We start from the raw sequence: 24,021 nt of genomic DNA on the forward strand, positions 1-24,021 counted from the left end.
CTTCTAACAACCTGTTTAGATAGTAAATGCTGTGTATCAGAGTGCAATACTACAGGCACACATTTTTCATTAGGAGGCTTCAACCAGCTCTGTATTAAATCAGCTTGTGATGTAACAGAGGGTGTGTTGGACTTGAACCGAGCACAGATCTCAGTGTCGCCATGATGCTCATTTGGAGACCTTCCATCAATTTGCTGAACCTCACACAGGATTGTTATGAGGATAAAACAGGATTACCCCGTGTCTGCCACTCTGAACTCTTTGGAGAATCAATGGGAAGCACATCTGAAAAATGTGTGGATGAAACCTGCACAAGACTGAAGTTCTCTTCCATATTCCAATTCCCATTAGCACCAATTACATGCATTGCAAATAACATGCAACATAGTGAAGAGGGCATTTAAGCCTTATGTGAAACTGCCCTTAGAATTACAGAGATTCTGTTCATTTATCCAAATCCTCACCGAGAACAAAGTTCACTCTAGGTTTCTCAGGCAGCAGAGATGTAATGAATCCATATGCCCAAAGCTGGTGAAACAAGCAGGCAAGACTAACGAAAGCCTATTAGAAAAACTTACCTGTTATCAATGGGTAATGTTCTTTGAAGTAGGGTGAGTCTTGACCTTATATTGATAGACTGATTTTTAGAAGCCCTTTGAAGTTTCAGATCTAAAAACAAGCTTATTTAATATAAAGCTTAGCCAGTGAGGTAGCCAGGAATAAAGGGTAAGCTTTAGAATCCTATTATTTCAATTAGCAAATGTTGCCAAGGAGATGATAGTCAGACCTTTTAAAGAAGAGCTCCAATTTAGATTTGGGAAAGCACAGAGTATGTCATAATTGTTTCAATATTCATTCCGTAACATAAGAAAGCTTAGTCTGGAGGCACAACCCTCAGACATTAATCAAATTTTTTGGTTAAGATGGCTGTTTTTGCAGTATAAATGTCTTCCAAATTAATATATAGCAAAAGGATGCTTCTATAAATATTACATTCTATATCTTATGTAAAGAGGTAGCGCTTCCTCTAAGGTAGCGCCAGCTCTAAGATCCCTCTGACAACACTGGGAATTTAGTTTTTGCTCTTTTAAAAAAATCATCCCTTTTCAATAAAGCAGTCAAATGTTGGATGTAATGGCTTTGTAACAAAGTGTCCCCTAGAGGGTGTAATAAATTAATATGGGTCTGAAAATTGCCACAGTTGAAGTGACATTTTATTAGACTCGCTGTCTATGTCATTCCCATGTAGAGTCATTCTCATTATCTAGAAGACATTGCATGAATTTGACATACCTTGTGCCTATATTATTTCTGCACAGAAAAGAAAATTAACTGGAAGACTAGATAACTGTACGAGGTCACTAGGGAACAGGCACTGTTGTTTTGCTATTCCTTTCTTTCTCTTAAGAGGCTGTCATTATGGGGCCCATCAAATGCTCCAAAGTAAACTATGGTGACACACTTGGTTCCAACACAACAACTGTCTTGCTAAATCAGATCCATAGGCCATCTACATCAGATCCTTTCATATATCACTGGCCAGCCAGCTGCTCCTTGGAAGTTTTAACATCAGCTGTGGCAATTTCTCTGATCTCTGAACCTCCAAAATTCATCTTACTGATTGTGGAGATTACTGAAGCTGAGATTTATGAGTGTCTGGCCTATGCATTACTCTGCTTGCGAACAGCAAGTCCCATTTTTTTCATTGTTTCCTTCCATGTCAGGGAGTCCGTTTTTAGGCATATATATTTATTACATTTGCAACCCTGATCTTTCTACAAAATCCTCTAAGTGGCTCAAATTGGTTTCTTGACATGGGGTGTTTGCCAGCTTAGACAGGTGAAAGAAGTGTTGCCTGACATGTTTGTCTTGGACACCTCGATCTACATGTGAACGTGATGCTGGTTGCATGCCAGGCAATTTTGCTTGAGCTCATGCCAAGGAAGCATCAGGCCCCATAGGCCTTAGGAAAAAGACAAAGTGGTTCTGCAGAGCAACCCCCACCCCCTTCTTGTTGGCTGGCTTAGGAGAAGTCTTGCCTTTCTTTTTAGGAATTTCCATGGCCAATCACACTTTTTCTTGGTCAGTGAATTTAAACCTGTAAACAAGCAACATCCTGGGAACTGCCAGCCTTTGGAGGAAACAAAGTTGTAACTCAACACCAAAGAGGTGTCTTCAACCTAGGCTTCTCTCATTGTAACCTCATTGTAAACTCAGTCAAGAGTGGTATGATCATTAAGACACTGGCCTCCTGAGCAATCCAGGAACCCTCTGCTAGCATCTTCAGCATAGTGCAGAGGAATAGAGGCACCCTTCTCTAATTGGGGCTTGTCCATCAAAGGCCATCAAGACACACCAGAAATGCTCTTGATGAGTTCACCCCATGAGAGTCTCTATATTTTCCTATGGGAATTGCGGCTACAAAAGCCTGGGTCATAAACTCTATGTTGCCCCATTTATCCCATTCCTGCTTGCCTGTTGCCTGTGTCCTATTGCTGCCATTGTGCTTGAATCTTTCCAGTGACCTGCTGGTGCTGCATCAAGCACCACTTTCTATCCATTGCACTTGGTCCTTGCACACGCATTAGCTTTTCCTTGTGTGTGTGTGTGTGTGTGTGTGTGTGTGTGTTACATGTGTCCCAGAGCATGCCCAGAAACAGGAGTGCCTCTCACAAAGATTGAGAGGCATGCCCCAGTCTCTTATCATTCCCCTCCCAACGTTGTAATGTTCTAGGGTACACACTTGTGTTGGGTAAGGAGCTGTCCATGGTAGAAGGTACTGGAAGCTTTTCTGAAGGTACTCTAGGCTTTTCTGATTACTTCTGGCCATCCGTCACTCTTTGAGCTGTGCGGCTGTGTAGACAATGACTGGTTGAGCCAGCCTTGGTTAGCAAAAGTATCCAACATTCATGGTAGGATTGCTTTTACCCTGCTTCTCAACCAGGATTGATCCTCAAAGCAGCATACCATTAAAAATTCAGAGAAGATACAATATTTAAGGAATACATGGAACATTTATGGCAATATTGTCTGGTCCTTGGCAGTTGATACTGCATGCCAGATTCCAGACTCTTCCCTCCTGAAGGAGGGAGCAGAAGGAACTACCCAGGAGGGAGTTCAGGGGCTGACCGATTCTCTCATTCTTTAAACTCATGACCAAACTCATTGTTTAAAATGGCTTCAAGGAAATAAAAAGAGCATAATGAATCCAGTGGAGTGATTCAATGGGGGACCATTCAAATTTTCTCCCTGATGCCTTGCTGGGGAAAAAATCACATCAACCATAAAGACAGCAGGCTATATCACCTCTCCCAAAGAGGGACACCTGCAATCTGCAATACCTGGCAACAGGCTCTTTGCAAATGGGACTTCATTCCAATAGAGAGAATGCAACTTCATGCCTCAGCAGCTCAAACCCATCTGGATCCTGCCCGCGCCATATGTTCGCCACCAAGAGAGGATTATTTATCTTGAAAAATCTTTGGTGCATAACTAATATCAAACACCATTTATGGCACTGAGGGAAGCAGCTCCAATGTGCTTACTAAGTTTCTGTCATGCATCTTTGTGAGATGTAGGTAGCACAGAGACAAAAGCTTACTCACTGCAGCCTTGCTCATTCAACATAGGGCACAGTCATTATTTGCGGGAATAAGGTTTTTTTTTTAACCTCCCAAGGATATACTCACGATAATATAATTAATAACTACATTACTTCTTTTATCACAGGGCATGCAGCTTGCTGAGATATACAAAATCTATATCAAGTACTGGAGGATCCTATCCTGCTGTCCTTAGTTTTTTGGCTGAGTTCCATCTTCATGCGCTGGTATTCTACTAGTTTTTTCTGTTACTTGGAGGAATCTCTCAAGAATTGGTTCATTTTCTCTAAGCTTTTCTGCAGAATGCTTTTCTGAGTCTAGATCTTTCCTAACTGTAAATGAATGGCAGCAATTTAAGTACTACTGAACATGATTGTGAAAAACTGTAAGCAGTTTTGATTCCATGTCAGTACAGGCAGTGGATATAGTTTGGGTGCTGTAGCCTATAAGACAGGAGTCCTGGAAGAAACATACTTGTTTTCTTGGTGCACCCATTCATTCCCTGAGCCAGCATGAGTAACCCTTGTGAAGCTTGTACACTTATAAGTACCTGCAAGAGTCCTAAGCTGGTTTTAGTGCTGAAGTTAGATTTCATCCAGTTACCCTACATATTGCTTTTTCTAGCATTCAGAGTCTCTACTTTCTCTACATTTAGAGTTTCAGTGCAGAATGACAAATGGCAGATTGGGTAAGTGGCAGTTATGAGGAACAGTTCATTCTTCCCAAACTGGCGTCTTGGTTGCCTCCATTACTAATGAAGTTTGGTAAATATCATCACATGTGAAGGGGAGACAAGTTTTTGGAGGACTGAGGCATGTCTGTAAACATGCCAGGGATATGCAGCCAATCATGACTTCCCATCATGTACTCAATTTGTATCCCTATGCATTTACACACACTTCCTTCAACATTACTCTTGTAGTTGCTCATCATAGCAAACAGCAGTGTCAACATAGCAGAGATGCTTCCCTCCCTTCAATCAGGAAATTTGAGATTTCAGTACAAGCAGATTCAGATTATTTTTATTTCAAATGTATTTCAGTTTTTGCACATAGCTCTGAGTGTCGGATGTACAAATTATTTTTGTCAGCCCAGTAGCACATCTGGAACACATCTGCAATGCAAAGCCCAGCACGCACATCGAGAATGCGACTTCAATAGCAGGATATTAGGGCTCCGGGCTTCCTGGCATACATTGTGAATGGATATGCCTTGACGATGACAGACCCAAACTATTTATTCATGCACATTAGAAGAGAAAAGCTGAGCAAATGCTGTGGTTCAAGGGCAATAATGCCCAAGTGATGGATGATCCACGTAAAGCAGTAGACGTTAACCCAATAGAAAAAGATCTGGTGAACAATGATTCCGCATCTGTGTATGTAGAATCATGCAAAGAGAAGGTAAAAGAATAGTAACAAGATTTACTAGATGTAATAAGACTGGTTGGAGGTGAGGGAGAGAAGCCCCCATCGTGCCATACAGATTTACTAGCTATAATAAGGCTGAAAAAAAATTAAGAGTGGACAGTTAAAAAAAGATTCATTAATCACAAGCACTTGTTTTTTGCTGCAGCAGCTGTGGAGGAAGCTATCTATTAGAATTCATAGACAATGATGGTATAGACCAGTGTTTCTCAAACTGTGGGTCGGGACCCACTAGGTGTGTCATGAGCCAATTTCCCATTCATTTCAATATTTTATTTTTAATATATTAGACTTGATGCTACCATGGTATGTGACTGCATTTGGGGAAATGTTACAGATCTGTGCTTTAAACAGACTACTATTTATATGCTTTTAACAATGACAGTAAATGGGACTTACTCCTGGGTAAGTGTGGGTAGGATTACAGCCTTGGAAAATTTTCCTTCTTGATGATGTCACTTCTGTGCATGACATCAATTCCGGTGGGTCCTGACAGATTCTCATTCTAAAATGTGAGTGCCGGTGTTAAAAGTGTGAGAACCACTGGTATAGACGAAAGGTAGCAGAATCACAACTGCATCTGCTGATGCATCTCTGCTCCTGGATGTCTCCTTCAGAGCCAAACTGATCACAAAGACCAAGGGCATAGCCAGCCCTCACATCCATTTCAGGCTGAGAGACACCGGGCTGTTTGTTGGATATGTTACTTGGGGCCAATTCACATGGCTGCATTTCAGCATTTAGTTTGCTAACCAATCAGAATTGTACTGCCATGTAACATGTTTACCATCTTGATGCCTGAAGGACCGATCCTCTCCCTGAGACATGCCAGTGTATTTCCACGTATGCCAGTACAAAGACAACCCCATCGGTGTATAAGCCTGTCTGCTGATGGGCACACTGTGAAGGCCAGTGCAACATTGGAAAAACACTGAACCTATTGCTTGAATGTCACTTGGGCATCTGAGCAACTCTGTGGGCAGAGAGGCCTACACAGGGAAGAGATTAGGGCAGGAAGGGCAAGTATTATTATTATTATTATTATTATTATTATTATTATTATTATTATTATTATTATTTAACAGTATTTATATACCGAAGTAGGCATTGATGTACACCATATGCTAACCCCTCTTCAGATAATGGATATGGCCCTGATGTCAGAAAAATGCTATGCTGACAACAGAACTAGTGTAAGTAGGAGTAATCCCATAAGGAACAATGGGGAAGGGGAAAACAACAGAAAATAACATCTCTTGCCACCCCTGCCCCACTCACTTTTCTACAATAGAGCCTAGAAAACCAACACCATCTGACAGCCAATCAGAACCCACCAATCCCAGTAGTAAAGCCACCTTCCAGGGATATTACAGCTGAGATGATCAGATGCACAACATGGGGCTTTACTTCTCTGATCTCTTAAAGGGGAAAAATGGTGAAAGGGCACTTGGTGCACAAAAGGAGCACTCTTGTTCCTTGCAACATGTATAGAGAGATAGTGTGTTAAAACTTGTCTTCTCAGAATTCTTATTGCAGGTATCCTGTCCTGGGAGAATTCCACAGACAGGCAACCAACTGTAACTGCTACCTCACCCCAGTAGGGAAAGCAGTGCACCCCATACAGGTAAGCCAAGGGGAGAAGGGAATTGCATGCCACGATGTATTGATACTACATCTCTGTCTCATGTCTCTATCCACCGCCCCCTCATGATTATAACCTGTGTCTCTGCTCTCAGCTCTGTCACCTAACCATTTTGCAACAGCTAAGAGCAAAGCGTGTCTGCTCTTTTTGGGTGAATGCCTGGAGCTGCAACCATTGCTACTGCTGCCCAATCATTCTAGTTCCCAGAATAGGATGATGCAAGGCAGGGAAAAAAATGAACTAACTGCTAAATGATTAAACTATTTTTCTCAAGCACACGCCATGTTTTATAGCACAAGTTTGCACAGAGCTTCATATGGAGGGGTTAGTGGCTATAGTGTGGGTTCCATCTGTGGGCTTGCATGCTCTGCACTATATATGAGAATGCCTTCTCTGCACTGTGATGAGAACATCCACTCTCAGCAGATCCATGGATGCTGCTGATGCTATTTTCTTGTTTGCATTAGTGAAGACTGCCTTGTGTGTTATGATTCCCCCAGTCATTTCTCTGGCTTTTAATGTTTCCGATAATGATACACACAATAAATACAGAACTATGGTAGAAATCCAATAGGTTGACTCAGGTCAATACAATAATCGTGAAAGGCAATCAGCAGCAGTAATGAATAGCCATAAATATTGTGCAAGTCAACAGTTATTAGAATAATTATATTAAAAAGCCACTTATTTTTCTCTATTAGAGAGAAAAGAACCTTTTTGATTTCTCCAACTAGCTAAACACTGGGAAGCTCCCTACTCAGTGTCTATCACATTTAAAAAGGGTGTGTTCATACAGCAATCTTTTTGCTGGCCAGCACTTGGAAGAATACAAGGCATTTGTTACAACTTTTCCCATCACCCTCCTTTTCCAGACCACTTCTTCAGCTCAAACTGCAGCGTGCAAACATTCAGTTCCCACGTATCTATTTATTTTTTTTAAAATTATTTTCTGCCTTTGTACCCAGAGGTCTTCAAGGTAGCTATGGTAAAAATCCCTTTCCCCTATTTTTCCTACCCTTCCAATTCCACTCCCTCCCGGATTTCTGTGATTCTTCTTCTGAGACATTCTGCTACAAGATCCTCTTTTAATTTCGTTGCTTAATTCCTTCAGTCCTTTAATAAATTTCTCTTCTGCTGAAATATACTCCACATGTGTAGGGTTGTCCAAGTCATCACTGTAAAGAGGCTCCTGGTTCATTAAAAGCTTATTGGTGAAGAGAAACTTGGCATGATCCCCCTCAAGTCCCACGATACCACTGCCTCATCTCCTCCTCTTGTGGCAAACTGCCATAGACTACACGGTTGTGGGACTTTTTAATAGCTGCCACCAAATTAAAATTTCCAGTAGTTTAACCAAACCTCTAAGGATCAAGCTTCATGTGATAATGAAAGTATTTGCTTGGCCCAAGATTTACTGCAGAGCACCTCAAATTGCATTAAACATGGCAGGGAAGTAGGGTCCTTTAGGATTTTGCCCCTGCTGCAGTTCTGATCCAGACTGCACACTATTTTAATTAGGGAAAACAAAAACTAAATCCAATGGAATTTTTTTTTTCCAGATTCAAATAATGTGCAGGGTGTGTGCAGCTAAAATCAGAACCTCAGCAGGAGCACAGTGCTAAAAGTCCCATAACCTCACAGTGTCCCCCATACAGTGGCATCGCTAGGGCAGTGGGGGGGGGGGGAAGGCTGCACCTGGTAATCCACACAGAACATGCACACCACTACTGGTCAAAATTTTAAAAATCTTGGTATTTTCAAATAATACCATCATGTTATATATCAATCGATGTGTGATTTCATGCAGTATGCAATGGGACAAATCGATTTGCAATATCTCTATTCTATCAAAAGTTATAGCCAAGAGCCCAGGGCGATGATACATCACCACGCCCACCGCCTGGGGCATTGCCCCACTCACTGCATGGGAGAAGGTCCATCATAGGGGTGACGCGCTGGGCTCCCAAACCAGGTGACACAAACCCTAGTGACACCACTGCCCCCAGAATTATTGAGAAAAGACAAAGAAAAGCCCTGTGCCAAACCAAGCCATTCTTCACAACATGTCGCATGGTCCTTGGTAAGTTATAATCAGAACACTGTGGGCCCATTCTCTCCCCATTTTAAAGAACATGGCTCTATATGCTTTCTTGAACAGATGAAAAATAATAATTTGTCATGATTGCCCTTCAAGATAAATAACCTGAAGGCAAAAACGACATCAAGGTACACATTTGCCACTGAAGAAATCAGTTGGGATGAGGATTCTGAATGCTAGCATGGCCACTGAAAATCTCCACTTCTGTCGATGAAGAACATAAGAAAAGCCATAAGAAATACCCTGCTGAATCAGGCCAAAGGCCCGTATCCCATCTTGTTTCCTACAGTGGCCCATGAGCTGTCTCAAGAGGACCCACAAAGCAGGAGAGAAAGGCATCCTTCTTTCCCACTATTGCTTTTCTGCAACCATTTATACCACAGTTGAACCTGGAGGTAGCACATAACCATCATGACTAAAAGCTAGAGGTGGGAGAAAATGGCAATATATTGGCAACCTTCAGTCTCGAAAGACTATGGTATCGCGCTCTGAAAGGTGGTTCTGGCACAGCATCTAGTGTGGCTGAAAAGGCCAATCCGGGAGTGACAATCCCTTCCACACCGGGAGCAAGTGCAGTCTGTCCCTGGTCTGTCTCCCTGGCTATGGGCCTTCCTTCTTTGCCTCTTAGCCTCAGACTGTTGGCAAAGTGTCTCTTCAAACTGGGAAAGGCCATGCTGCACAGCCTGCCTCCAAGCGGGCCGCTCAGAGGCCAGGGTTTCCCACTTGTTGAGGTCCATCCCTAAGGCCTTCAGATCTCTCTTGCAGATGTCCTTGTATCGCAGCTGTGGTCTACCTGTAGGGCGCTTTCCTTGCACGAGTTCTCCATAGAGGAGATCCTTTGGGATCCGGCCATCATCCATTCTCACGACATGACCAAGCCAACGCAGGCGTCTCTGTTTCAGCAGTGAATACATGCTAGGGATTCCAGCACGTTCCAGGACTGTGTTGTTTGGAACTTTGTCCTGCCGGCAATAAAGAAATAAAAACCCATAACACAGCTTTCTCCAGTTCTCAAACAAACACCCTCCCCCAATCTGCCAAAAAAGAAACTGTTTTATTTGGTTTTTAGTTATTATTTAATGGGGGGTGCATGGGTAATGACTGTGGCTTCATCTGCTGACACTGTACCACCTATATCACCTAGTACACTTTTAAAGCAGTTACAATTTATAATTATAATTTGAATTTTGAATGAAAGCGTATAACACCGCTTTCTGCACTTCTTCCTTCGGAAAACATCGAAATCTGTTAAAAAAATAAAACTGTTTTCTCCCACCTCTGTTAACAGCCACTAATAGACCTGTCCTCCATAATTTTGTCCAATATAGTTTTAAAGCAAGTGGCTATCACCACATCTTGTGACAACAAATTCCACAGGTGAATGCACTGTGCAAAGTACTGTATCTCTTTTTGCCTATCCTAACTCTCCTACCACGCAGTTTCATTGCATGATCCCTAGTTCTAGTATTGCAAGAGAGGGAGAAAAATTCTCCCTCCTCTCTATTAACTGTCTCATCATTTTAGAAGTCTCAATCACCTTCTTCCTTATGCAATCACCTTTTCCCAAGCTTAGAAAGACCCCAATGCTGTATAGCCTTACTCCATAAGGAAGGTGCCCCAGTCCCCTGATCAATGTGGCTGCCATCTTTTGCCACTTTCCCAGCCCCACAACGTCTTTCTTGGGGTGTGGCAACCAGAATTGTATCCAGTAATCCAAACGTGGCTGTACCCTAGATTTGTATAGGGATATTAGTGATCTGTTAATTTCTTTGTCAATATTCTCTAAAACCTCATTCCATGTCATTTCTATTTGACAGTTCTTCAGACTCCAGTTCGAAGAAGTTTCATTCAGACACAGGTATCTGCTCTGTGTCTTCTGTGGTGAAGACAGATGCAAAGAATTCATCCAGCTTCTCTGTGATCTCCATATCCACTCAAAGCTTCCCTTTTATTCTCTTGTTTTCTAACAGTTCAATTGTTTCCCTGACAGGTTTCTTGCTTTTGATCTATTTGAAGAAGTTTTTATTGTTTCCCTAGCTCTTTTTCAGTCACAGACTCTTCATTTCTTATCAGCAGACATTTCTTTTGCCAGTTTCTTTTTTGCTCTCTTTATTTCAGCCAGACTTCCATTTTCTGGAAGAAGATTTCATGCCTTTCATAACATGCGCACCTTGCATGCCCTGACTCCTAGTTCCGAGAAATAGACTTCCATACATCTAATCATAGTGTCAAAAACTTTCATTAATGAAATTGGATGTGTTTGGAGCTGGTATTAAAGATATATGGAACATGTCATATTCTACTCCAGAGTCCCATCACATCATTCTACTGATGCTGCTGACAAAGTAAAGCATCAAAAACCCCAGTTTAATTGGCATGTTAACCCTGGTTTATGACTGTACTGCATCACAGTAAAAGCACAAAACAGCCATCGACCTATAATGAATCTAGCCCTGAATCTTTCAGTACAGCTATTTTAATGTCTCTCTTCATCTCTTTTTATATGCCCTGGTCACTGGCTTTCTTGATCTGGTGTGATCAGATCAGTCATCCCCAAAAGAGCACTGAGCAATTTATTGATAGTACTAAGGTTTTAAGCAGTCCTGTGTATTTGAAGGGTACTTTACTGCCCAAATTTTCACTGATGTCAATAGGACTTTTTGTCAGAATTTCCTGGGTCTAGAACAGGAACTTTCAGCTCAGTGCACAGCTGCCCCATGTGGTGAGCTACCAAATTGTAGTCTGAAGCATCTTTGAAGGCAATAAAGGTTCTCACGTTCTGGGCTGGTTCTACCCATTTAGACTGGCTATTAGGCCTTCCCAAACAGGAAGGGCTATGTAATTGTTTGAACTAAGACCTTCCCTGGGTAACATCTTTCCATAAGAACAGCCCCACTGTATCATGCCATAGACCCATCTAGTCCAGCTTCCTGTATCTCACAGTGGCCCACTGAATGCCTCAGGGAGCACATAAGACAACAAGAGACCTGCATCCTGGCGCCCTCTCTTGCATCTGGCATTCTGACATAGCCCATTTCTAAAATCAGGAGATTGCACATACGGATCATGGCTTATAGCCCGTGATGGATTTTTCCTCCAGAAATGTGTCCAATCCCCCAGTTCTGGCTCCACCCTGATCACTGCCCAAGTTAATGGGACTTTTCTAGAGGAGGAGTATTTTGAGCAGCCTTAACTCACTCACCTTAATAGAGTTTACTGTTCAGAGATACCTTCCATCTTTAGGTGCCCGTCTAATAGTCACCTTCTTTTCCCTTGACCGAAGCTGTCATCATGAATGATGAGAGTTAGCATGAACCATTCTATGAAGAAGTTCTAATGTGAAGAAGATTGACAAGAGTTTTCTCATCAGCTCTGTCACAGGATGTTCATCACCCTCTTATGCCACTTACAAGCCTGCACCCTCTGGTAATAATTCACAAAGCAGCCTCCCAAGACAGTAGAGAGCCTGACTGCCAGAAGTTGGGGAAATCTGATTGGTCCAGCTAGGGCTGTCTACTGGAGAACTTCCTGCTCAACCTGTAGTATACAGTCACCCACTGTGACTGACCAAGGGAAGTTGGAAAACATTTGGAACAATGTAGAATGACGAAAACTGGATGTTTCCAGCACTATGTGAAGTGATGGCATATTATCCAGGTTTCTTTCTTTTTAAAAAATAATCTGTATTGCTTTGCCTTCAAATATTGTCTTCTTTCCAGATGCCCTTTGATGCTTGTACTCATACATATCCATGCTAACCAAGTTAGTTAATGTTCTATTTGGAAACAGTTTTATACAGAGCTGATCATTGTTCCATCTTGCTCAGCATTTCTGCTCAGACTGGCAGTAGTTCTCCAAGGAAGAGTATTTCCAGTCCTGCCTGGGAATGTGAGGGATTTAAACTGAGACCTTTTACATGTGAAAGCATGTGCCCTGCTGTTGAGGTGTGACTCACTTGTGTACCTGGGAAGATTGGGGGGGGGGGCAAAGCCCTGGGGCATCACCCAGCAGGGGACAGCACCACAACCTCCCTACCCCATCGTCCATTTTTTTCTCCTTCAGGCCCCTTTACAGGGCTCCAGGTGGCACAGACTTCTTTCCCAAATTTTATATTTTGTATATATAAGGTTAATGTTGCTAAACATTCAAGCCAAACTGCTTTAAATATGTGCCATGATCTTGCCACATCAGAAGAAAGGATGGATTCTGCACCCTCCAAATCAGATATACTGCCCTCTTTGATGAGTGTGGGAGTCAGATGAGGTGCTTCATAAAAGCATAAAATGATTACAAAGTTGAGCAGGTGGTTGCCACAAACCAGCTGTTTAGATAATAAACCATATAAATAACATATTAAATTCATCTCTGCCTGAAAACATCCGTACTGTGCAAATAGACCAAATTAAAAATAAAAAAGTCTGCAGCCTTTTCTTCTTTGTGTGTGCAGTAGACCTTATACGTTCAATAAACTGCCATTTGAGAAATGGGATCGTCAATATCCTGGCATAGTTTTTTGTTTTTATTGGGATTCACTTTAATTCTCCGTTATTTATTTCATACACAGTCGAATCAAAGCACTGTGAAGTGAGCCAATATCTCTGCTTTTGACTTCAGGCCTTTGCAGCAAGCGGTTACAGGAGTAAATATCTCTCCACTCCCTCCTCCTCTCAGCATCTAATGGAAGTTTTATGACTGTTGCAAGATCACCGACTGTCTGATGTGGTAACTCCAATAATCCCCCCCCTCTCGAGCCTTAGGGACACCAGGGAAAGGCTAATAAATCTTGATTTTTATTATAGGCCTCACTTCATCCACACACAGAGGAAAGGAAAGCAACATTTAATGCAAACATTGGGCAATTTTGGGGAGGAGTGCTGTGGTCATGTGACCAGCAAACAGGTTATATATTCTATTACTAATGCCCATTAATAGCCTAATAGCCCCAGTTGCTAGCAATGTCAGGTCAAAATGCTCAGAAACAAAAGGAATATTCAGGGATAGCAGTATATCTGACCAGGAGAGGAAACTGAACGCTTTCCACATGCGCTGCCTCCGACGCATCCTCGGCATCACCTGGCAGGACAAAGTTCCAAACAACACAGTCCTGGAACGAGCTGGAATCCCTAGCATGTATTCACTGCTGAAACAGAGATGCCTGCGTTGGCTCGGTCATGTTGTGAGAATGGATGATGGCCGGATCCCAAAGGATCTCCTCTATGGTGAACTCGTGCAAGGAAAGCGCCCTACTGGTAGACCACAGCTGCGATACAAGGACATCTGCAAGAGAGATCTGAAGGCCTTAGGAGTGGACCTAAACAGGTGGGAAACCCTGGCCTCTGAATGGCCCGCTTGGAGGCAGGCTGTGCAGCATGGCCTTTCCCAGTCTGAAGAGACACTTGGCCAACAGTCTGAGGCAAAGAGGCAAAGAAGGAAGGCCCATAGCCAGGGAGACAGACCAGGGACACACTACACTTGCTCCCGGTGTGGAAGGGATTGTCGCTCCCGAATTGGCCTTTTCAGCCACAGTAGACGCTATGCCAGAACCACCATTCAGAGCGCAATACCATAGTCTTTCGAGACTGAAGGTTGCCAACAGAACTTGAAGTTTAAAGAGCCAGGGGTGCCCCCTCTCTTTTATGATGGCTCCTTGAACTACTTTTTTATGTAGTAACTTTTTTTTGGCTGAAGCTGTAGGGACTCAGGGAGTGGAGCTTGTGAATTTCATTAAGGTGCCCTACCTTTCTTTCTATAATTCAGTTCATGAAGTCAGGCTTGTAATACGCCCAGCTGTGATTCTAGCCCTTTTCTTTCTGCCTCTAGGTAATTTTGCAGGGATAGTGTCTGTATCTAGGGTTTCTCATGACCAGTTTGGGGTATTTCTCCCTACCTGTTGGCTACTCCCAGGAATAGCCTTCCAGTTGGATGATAAGGAAGGGGGCCACTGTGCATGATGCACTTCACACATCCCACCAAACTGGGGGGGGGGGGGAGCACCAGATTTCTTTGATTTCAGGTGCCAGGGAGGCTTGGGCCGGGCCTGGGTACCCCATTTCCACGACACAGATCCAACCTCAATAACTTTACTGGGGCTGGAAAAGGAGAAGAAAATGGATCAAAATAATGCCTTACTGGGAAGCAGTTGTGGAGAGGTGAGCATAAGGTGCTTTCCTGTGCAATATGCACCTGCTATCTACATTTGGTCCATGGCAGCTGCTGCCCAGTCACACATAACGGCACAGGTCTAAATATTCTCCCTGTGGGAGCTTCACGCCATCTTCTCCTCTTTCTAATCAGAAGCCTGGGCTCCTTTTATCCGAGTTGCTGGAAAATTGCTGCAATTATTCCTATGCTGAAGGTTGTTTTTCTTTGTTGTGGCTGTTGATGTTATTAGAAGTGCTTACGAGGCATTGAGGTCTGCAGGATTCAGTGCATGGCTTAGTAGATTCAGCAGCAAACTGCTGGCTTTCCACTCTGTTCTCCTTATCAATATTTGTACCAGCAAGCAAAGCGAATGTGAAGTAAATGAAAGGGGGGGGGGCTGCAGCCTTCTGCTTGCTTTGCAAAAAGAAAAGCCCCCCCCCCCCCCCTGCAACTCCAGATGGATGCTATATGATCCTGGGCAGAAAGCATTTGTGGCTGGGGATACAATCTTTGGCAATCTTTGGAGATCAGTTTGGCAATTTTGGTGCTCATAGCAAAGTCCTGGTTCTGAAGTTCGGGGGACCACAGTAAAAGAAAACAGAAAGGCAGGAATGTGAGTGCCATAAGCAGACTTGTCTACACTTGGGACAGACTCCCATGTGCACTGTTAACCAAAGAAGTCTCTCCCTTTGGTCCTCTCTCCCTTAATAAACCACGAACAGGTTTCTAGTTCAGTTGTCTCAAAATTTTTCAGTGCTTTAAATCATTCTTGCTTTGATGGTGTTGTCTGTTTTAATGGTTGTGGTTGTAAATCACCTTCATAGTCTCTTTAAAAGGACAGAAGGGCAGGATGTAAATATTTTAAATAATATCCTGATGGCAACCTTCAGTCTCGAAAGACTATGGTATCACACTCTGGATGGTTGTTCTGGAACAGCGTCTAGTGTGGCTGAAAAGGCTGATTCCGGAGTGACAATCCCTTCCACACCGGGAGCAAGTGCAGTCTGTCCCTGGTCTGTCTGCCTGGCTATGGGCCTTCCTTCTTTGCCTCTTTGCCTCAGACTGTTGGCCAAGTGTCTCTTCAAACTGGGAAAGGCCATGCTGCACAGCCTGCCTCCAAACGGGCCGCTCAGAGGCCAGGGTTTCCCACCTGTTGAGGTCCACTCCTAAGGCCTTCAGATCTCTCTTGCAGATGTCCTTGTATCGCAGCTGTGGTCTACCAGTAGGGCGCTTTCCTTGCACGAGTTCACCATAGAGGAGATCCTTTGGGATCCGGCCATCATCCATTCTCACAACATGACCGAGCCAACGCAGGCATCTCTGTTTCAGCAGTGAATACATGCTAGGGATTCCAGCTCGTTCCAGGACTGTGTTGTTTGGAACTTTGTCCTGCCGGGTGATGCCGAGAATGCGTCGGAGGCAGCGCATGTGGAAAGCGTTCAGTTTCCTCTTCTGTTGTGAGCGAAGAGTCCATGACTCGCTGCAGTACAGAAGTGTACTCAGGACGCAAGCTCTGTAGACCTGGATCTTGGTATGTTCCGTCAGCTTCTTGTTGGACCAGACTCTCTTTGTGAGTCTGGAAAACGTGGTAGCTGCTTTACCGATGCGCTTGTTTAGCTCAGTATCGAGAGAAAGAGTGTCGGAGATCGTTGAGCCAAGGTACACAAAGTCATGGACAACCTCCAGTTCATGCGCAGAGATTGTAATGCAGGGATGTTAGTCCACATCCTGAACCATGACCTGTGTTTTCTTCAGGCTGATTGTCAGTCCAAAATCTTGGCAGGCCTTGCTAAAACGATCCATGAGCTGCTGGAGATCTTTGGCAGAGTGGGTAGTGACAGCTGCATCGTTGGCAAAGAGGAAGTCACGCAGACATTTCAGCTGGACTTTGGACTTTGCTCTCAGTCTGGAGAGGTTGAAGAGCTTTCCGTCTGATCTGGTCCGGAGACAGATGCCTTCTGTTGCAGTTCCAAAGGCCTGCTTCAGCAGCAGCCTTTGCAGCAGCCTTTGCAGGTGCTATGTAAGACTATTGTTAGAACTGTATGGCTCATCCATTCACAGGCATCATTGCAGATTTGTTTGGGGTAGAAGCAGGGAAGGGCTAGGATTCTCAGTGAGGCTTAAAGACTTGCTCTTGTATCCATTAGAGATTAAATTGCAAAAACTGTATTCTGAGAGTATTTGTCACTGATGCTTTCTGGTGCATCGAAATAACTATAGCCATCAACTATAGTTATCAATGCAGGTCACTCATCCTTTTTTTATTGTTATTGTTGCAAAATTGGAATTTGATGTGTGAAAGAGCTTGACATTTGGGCTTTGCCCTGAGGCAATGCTTGACCTGGGATTGAACAAAAGAAGATCAGCAACTATGGGCCAAGAAGCTTCTTGAACAGGATCCTCCACTGGGAGCCTCCAAACTCACACATACATGTACCTTAGAGGAGGGGCTGAGACTGAGATGATCAGGTGACTCTACCTCATCCCTTTTGTGGAGGCAGGAAGGAGAACAAAGAAAAAGTGATAGGCTGTTTCTTTGACAGAGGATATATTCTGAGTGAGACAGAGGCTGGGATATGATCTGTGTAGGGTTGGATGTTGCGAGGGACTGGGGGAGAGGGAAAGGAATGGGGGAGTTCCTGGGCAGGGAGGGGGCAGGGAATGAGGCTGAATGAGGGAGGGTGAGGGCGGGCTCAGTGGCACTTGCAGGCCGACCAATAAAATAGAGTTGGATGGCATGCATTCTTTCATGCAACAACTGGTTAAAACTCCAGTAGGCAACTCGGCAACTCCAAAAGGCACCTTGACTTTCAGCTTGTTTTCTCCCTTAGCTTCCATTTCAGCCTCTAACACTAACTCAGCAACATTGGCAAATGCAGTTGGCTCCCCTGAACAGTGCACCAGGCCGCCAGTGATTGCGCTGGTGGCCTAGCAGTACTCACCAATGGAAGTGATGTTCTGCCAGCATTCTCCTTCTTTTGCTGGTGGAACATGAGTTCCGCAGGCCGGGCATCCCAATAGGATCAGGCTGCCTGTGAATTCATTTGTAAATATGCTAAGGGTAGGTGGAATCCTGTTTTCATTTGCTAGTTCCTCACTCTAGTTTATTGCTCTTGTAAACATGAAACCTGCAGTACTAACCTTGAGCACAGTCTGCTCACAATCCAACAGATGACCAACAAGTTCATTAAGCATACACTTCATTCAAAAGTTTCTTGTAAATCTTTTAAACAGCAAATCAATGGAATCCACATTACAATTCATTGTCTTGCTGCTTGCTGTATAAACAAGAGGAAGGAGTAAATACACTCCATTGTATTTTATGTTTATAGGTCAATTGGGTTTCACGTGTGATTCGGTAATAATTAAACAAAATAAAGTTTTGTTGGAAACAAAACTATCTATTAGCCCATTATAGACAACTTTTTTTACCCCATATTATGCTATATATTTTATCCCAGAACAGGGGCAGATTTAAGATAAATGTCTGGGAGTCAGGCTTATTCAGCAGGGCTAGGCCCTCCAACTCTGCTGCTGGATCACGGTGTGGCCCATGCCACTGCTTCCTGGCTAGAATTAGCAAGTGCAGTACCTCTGGTGCTAGTACAGACTGCCTGAGCCTGGTGGGCAGCCTAGTTGCTGCAGCAGTCAAGGCCGTTTGGCACCAGGTATGTCACAGCTGGGGAGGCATGGCCGGGTGTGCATGGGGGAGGCTTCCTTCACAGCAGAGTTCAGAAACACTCACCAAGGCCAAGAATTACCATGGGCTCAGGGCGGGCCAGAGTACAAAAGCCAACTGAGTCTCTGAAGGGCAGCTGACCAACCTGCCAAAAGATGCATAGCCACCCAGCCCAACAGAGGAGATAAAGGTGTGCTCCCAAACCCCTCCTGTGGATGTCCTTAGGCCACAGGGGGAAGTGAAACGGGGCCTCACCCAGGGAGCCTGGACCAACAGTAGTCCATCCAAGAGTCCAATCAATCTGCCACACCTTCTTCTACCCATCACCCTTGCCCCCACCCATAATAACATTCTCATTTGATAGAATGATGCAGAGATCATGCAGAGGATCAAACTACCATCAGGATAACTCCTTCATTCTATAATCACCTGTATGAACATAGTCACGTTCTGGCAACTCCTGCGACGCCGCTGGAACCAACCGTATTGGCTTCTGCCTTTCCATTGGACCATTTCAGCGACGTGGAGAGGGAGGATTTGCTGCATGGGTAATAGCCTATCCTCCATACCTACTTTACCCAGGCTTCACGCACTGGAGAGGACACTCTGTTCCAGAGCCACCATTCAGAGCGTGACACCATGGTCTTCCGAGACTGAAGGATGCCAACATGTATGATAGATGATAAGGAGAATTCATCTTTGGGGATTTGGAAGAAGGTTGCTCTGGGATAATTGTGTCATCTGTAGGGACTTTTTTGTCCATGAATAACACACATGTCTGCAAGTGTGTGTGGGTGTAGGTGTGAGATGGAGAAATCTTTTGACTGGTGTGATAGGTTAGATCCATTATACTTTGGGTAGAGAGGACAGTATGGTCCAGGTAGGAGAGTCAACTCTCCACTTTTCCTATCCATAAAATGTTGGGGTCCATGGTATCTTAAGGACTATGTGCCCCCCACATCATGTGAGCAGTCACTTCAAGATTCCATGGACTGGGGGCTAATCTTGTAAGGGATATTTTATATCCCTTAAATTTGCAGGAGGAAGTGGCAAAAATGACTTCATACATTAAAATTTCAGTTCTTTTTATGTTGCCTCTAATAGCAATATGAAGCACAATAAAATAAATGAGATCCATTTATGTCTCAAGGTGATGTAGCACCTTGGAGACCAAATTGTTTAACTGAAGCATGAACCTCCGCGCATGATAACCTACCATGTCAAATGAATGAATTGAATGAGAGTGAGGAATGATTTTATATCATTATGTTACATGCAACACACACACACAGTCTGCATACTGTAGACGGCTGTTAAACTATACATGTGCAGTTTTTCACAAGTTACATTCAATATGTGTACAAAAGTACACATGATATAAACTCTACATTTTGAGAGGTCTAGTTCTAGTTCTTCACTTTAAAAATGAACACACGTACAGTCATTCACATGAAACATACATGTGCATTCAAAGTAATATCTGAATAGCCCTTGGGAACAAGGGGAAGTCACCTTTGTCAAGCTAAAGGAAGTTCTAGGGGTCATCTCTATGCTGGGTTGGTTTCCTTATAAGAAGGGATGGGGTGGGGGGGACTGAAAACATACGTCTTTGTGATGTCGGGTTACTTGTAAATAGCATTCAGTCAGATTTCCAAAGAACTGTAGCATGAAATGCCGTACCCTACGGCAGTTCATGGCCAATATTTCCCATTGAATAAACTCTACTAAACTTCCAGCTCACTAACTCATACTGACAAATTAAACCTGTAACAAAGTATTTTCTGGTTCCTTCCACTAGGGATAGCCTATGTCAGGGTATCCAAACTTTTTGGCAAGAGGGCCACATAAACTCTCTGACACTGTGTTGGGGGCTGGGGAAAAAAATTAATTTATGTTTCAAATTTGAATAAATTTACATAAATGAATATATTAGAGATGGAATTTATATGAATGAATGAAGGTCTTGCAATAGCTCAAGACCTATAAAAGTCCTTGCACAAAGCAAGGCCAGCCTTTCCTTTGCTGCTGCTGCTGCATCACAGAGGTGAAACAGCAAGCAGTGGAGGAAGCCCTTGTCCCACAGCTCACATGAGAGGTCAAACAGTTTGCTGTCTCACTGAGAGCAGTTGTATCAGGCCAGCACAGGCTCCAGCCAGGGGGGCCAGAGGCTCATTGGAGACTGGGGGCTCCCTGAGGGCTGGATTGGGAGTCTTTAAGGGCCACAAGTGGCCCAGGGCCAGGGTTTGGGCACCCCTAGCCTATATCATTCCAAAGGCTGGAGATAGACTTCCAGCCATTACAGTTAACTGTTTCTTCCCCTTTCCCCACAATGAATTCATTAAAAGCACTCTGATATTAAAAGTCAAAAGGAAAATTTTCTAGTGTTCTTTAAACAACTTTGTACTCATACCTTCTTATAACTTTTGAATTTTTTTGTTTTTGTTTGATAGAAGGCAGCTTAGGATGAGATGCTTTTGATCTTTTTGTCTTTGCATGTGTATGATGAGGGGAATGGTGAAGCAGCAAAGGTACTGCTTATGCATTTTAATGTGAGAGGGAAGATATGTGAGGAAATTTGTTGCTAGGTGGACAGAGGGTAGCAGCTCTTCAGCTAGACAGGGGTGCCCAAACCCCGGCCCAGGGGCCACTTGCGGCCCTCAGAGGCTCCCAATCAGGCCCTTGGGGAGCCTATGAGGATGGAGCTGCTAAAACAAGTCAGTATTGTCAGTTTGAGTGTGTAACAGAACCACAGAACCACAGATAAGGTAAATACAGTTAACAAGCCAACTCTAAACCATGGGTTCAGAGCACATCTCAATCCTGGCTTCTTAGCCAGGAATAAACCATGGTTAATTTATGGCCCAGTTTGGATGATGAAACAAACGGTTACAACAAATAAACCAAGGCTTTGCAAGGTGTGTGAGTTCAGCCATTGTGTTATTTTTCTTGTGACAGACTGACAAAGCTAGTTCTAACTGGTTATTTCCTTTCCAGATACAAATTAGGGCAAGCTTTCTTTGATTATTATCAGCAACAAAATCCAAGAGGTTTTTCTGTAATGAGACCTGAATGCTGTCTGCAATAATGAAAAGCTTCTTGTGTAAATTGTTGCTGAGCTTATTAATATGATTGTATATTATTTACTATTGTTGCTCATTTATAAACAACAGACACTGACATCTATAAGAGAAACTGCCACGAACATGGTCAGGTTATTTAATTTTCAGGCAGTGCTGACAGATGAAACAATTAATTGCTCTCCCTTTGTAATGTTCATTGCATCAGAGCTGCCACTGTTTCCCTTGTTTGCAGGTGCCACAGTAAAGGACAAGGGATCTTCCTTAGCGTCAGACATTCTTTATCTTTGGTGACATCTTATAGCAAATGTCAAAAATTCAGACAGTATGAACTGTAAGGGGAGAAATTAATCAGCCACATGTCTTTGGTTTATGCGCCGCTGCCGTTCCTTGGATTGTACGGGGAATGTGGAGCTGAGGTGGTATAGCTCAGATTTGACAAAAGCAATGGTTAATATTCATAACCATCTGGGCAAAAGACATGCTATCTGATTACTCTTCAGGAAATAATTTCCTCACCTAAATCTTTTGATCTGCCACTGGAGCATATTTTCCTTCTTCCTCCTTCCCCCCTCCTATAAATGTTTTCATGATGCTTTTCTGGAGGAAACAAAGCCTGATGCTCATCATCATATGAGGGTATAAATGCTGATACCATCTCTGCCTCCTACTCCCCATTCCTTGGTTCTCTCCAGCTGTATCTGTTAGAATGCTGTCATGTATGGAGCAGAAAAGCTGTGTCTGACCAGATTCATTTATAACAAATGAGCAGAAAGCAATATCTATTTATTCCCGTGCATCTCACAAATACCGACTCCCGCTCTGCCTATGACAGCAGTGTAGAGGAAATGTTTTGACTTATCACCCCTTCCTGATTGGACAGAAGCTAATCTCTTGATCCATTTGCTTCTCCACCTCCCATGTTGCCTACTTCCCCTGGCTATCATTATTATCCTTGCTCTGAATCGCAGGAAATTAGCCTGTTGCAGCTCCAGATTCCCACCTGACACTGACATTTCTGCAAAAGTTTGCAGGTTTGTTTTTGCCCTGTTGTTGACAGTCACCAACTTTTCCCACCTAGCTATAGCTATACCCTTCTTCTTCTAGCTCCCATAGATATTTGAATATCTAGTTATCTGAACTTACACTGCAGTTTTGATCAAGACCCCGGTTCTGTACTTCAGACTTAACTGAAGCTGACTAGCAATGTCTGAGGTACAGAATTCTGAAAGTACCTTGGCATTTTCCTGAATTGGTAGCAAAATTCTGAGTTGTAACCTTCGGCGGTTTTTCTCTACAAACTTGCATATTTTGTAGTCTCCAGACATCATGGCATTGGATTTACTTTTGTTCCAGATCTCTTAAAAACTCTGGCTGTCTTTTAAGGCCTCTTTGGTTGGATTGACCAAGGGTTGGTTTTATTATATGTCAAAGAATTCTGACTGTCCTGGCATCATATGTGAAAGCTACACAATCTACTCCAGTGCCGAATTCTGACCCCCTTCCTGGACCTGATCCACCTTCCTGGGTAAATGCCAGTGATATCGCTGGTGCAGATCCATGTTGATGTACTGGACCTGCAGGGGCTTACCCTGGGGCAAGGAACCAACTGTTTCCTTCACCAGAGCAGGCCTCTGGAGGCCAAAACTCCTCCACAGGATTCAGTGGATGCCATGTTGGCACTGCTGTATCACCTTGTGGGGAGTTAAAGTGAATTGGGCTATATGCAGAACTGTTGAAAAAGGCAGTAATAGGCAACATTACATGTTAAAAATGCATTCTTTTAAATGTATGTATCAAGAATGAATTGGGTGGTTTTTGGGGGGAGGTCTTCTCCCTACGTCCTGCACAACTAAGCATTCTGGCTTGTAAAGCATATGTTTGGATACTTCCTTGAGTTGAGCTTTCAAGGAACATGAAGGGCATTCTCTCTGTGTGATGAATACCTGTCCTTGTACGGTCATTACTGCTTACTAATTAAGTTGGCAAGATCTGAGTTAATGTTGCATGTTGCATCTGTCCAGAGCAATAAAATATATTTATTTGCTTGCCCTCTGCCCTATCAATAAGCAATGCCTAGAGCCTATGCAGAGTGAATACCACAGGCTAGAAGGGCTCTCCATTTGTATGACTACAGAGTCTTCAGTTTTACAAATCGCTGCATTCTAATTTGATGTTTTGGACAATAGCCAGAAGTCACACTGCCAACAAGTTGCCTAATTTATACGGGAGGAAATGGCTTGTAGGATGATTGTGAAAAATCACCTTAGTAATGACCTCGCTTTGCTTTGAGGTCAATGGCATGCATTCTACTAAAGGCTCCTTGTGTTCTGCAGAACCATTCATGCTTCACCT

Source organism: Tiliqua scincoides, chromosome 2 (assembly GCF_035046505.1).
Source record: "Tiliqua scincoides isolate rTilSci1 chromosome 2, rTilSci1.hap2, whole genome shotgun sequence".
NCBI classification, from domain to species: Eukaryota; Metazoa; Chordata; class Lepidosauria; order Squamata; family Scincidae; genus Tiliqua; species Tiliqua scincoides.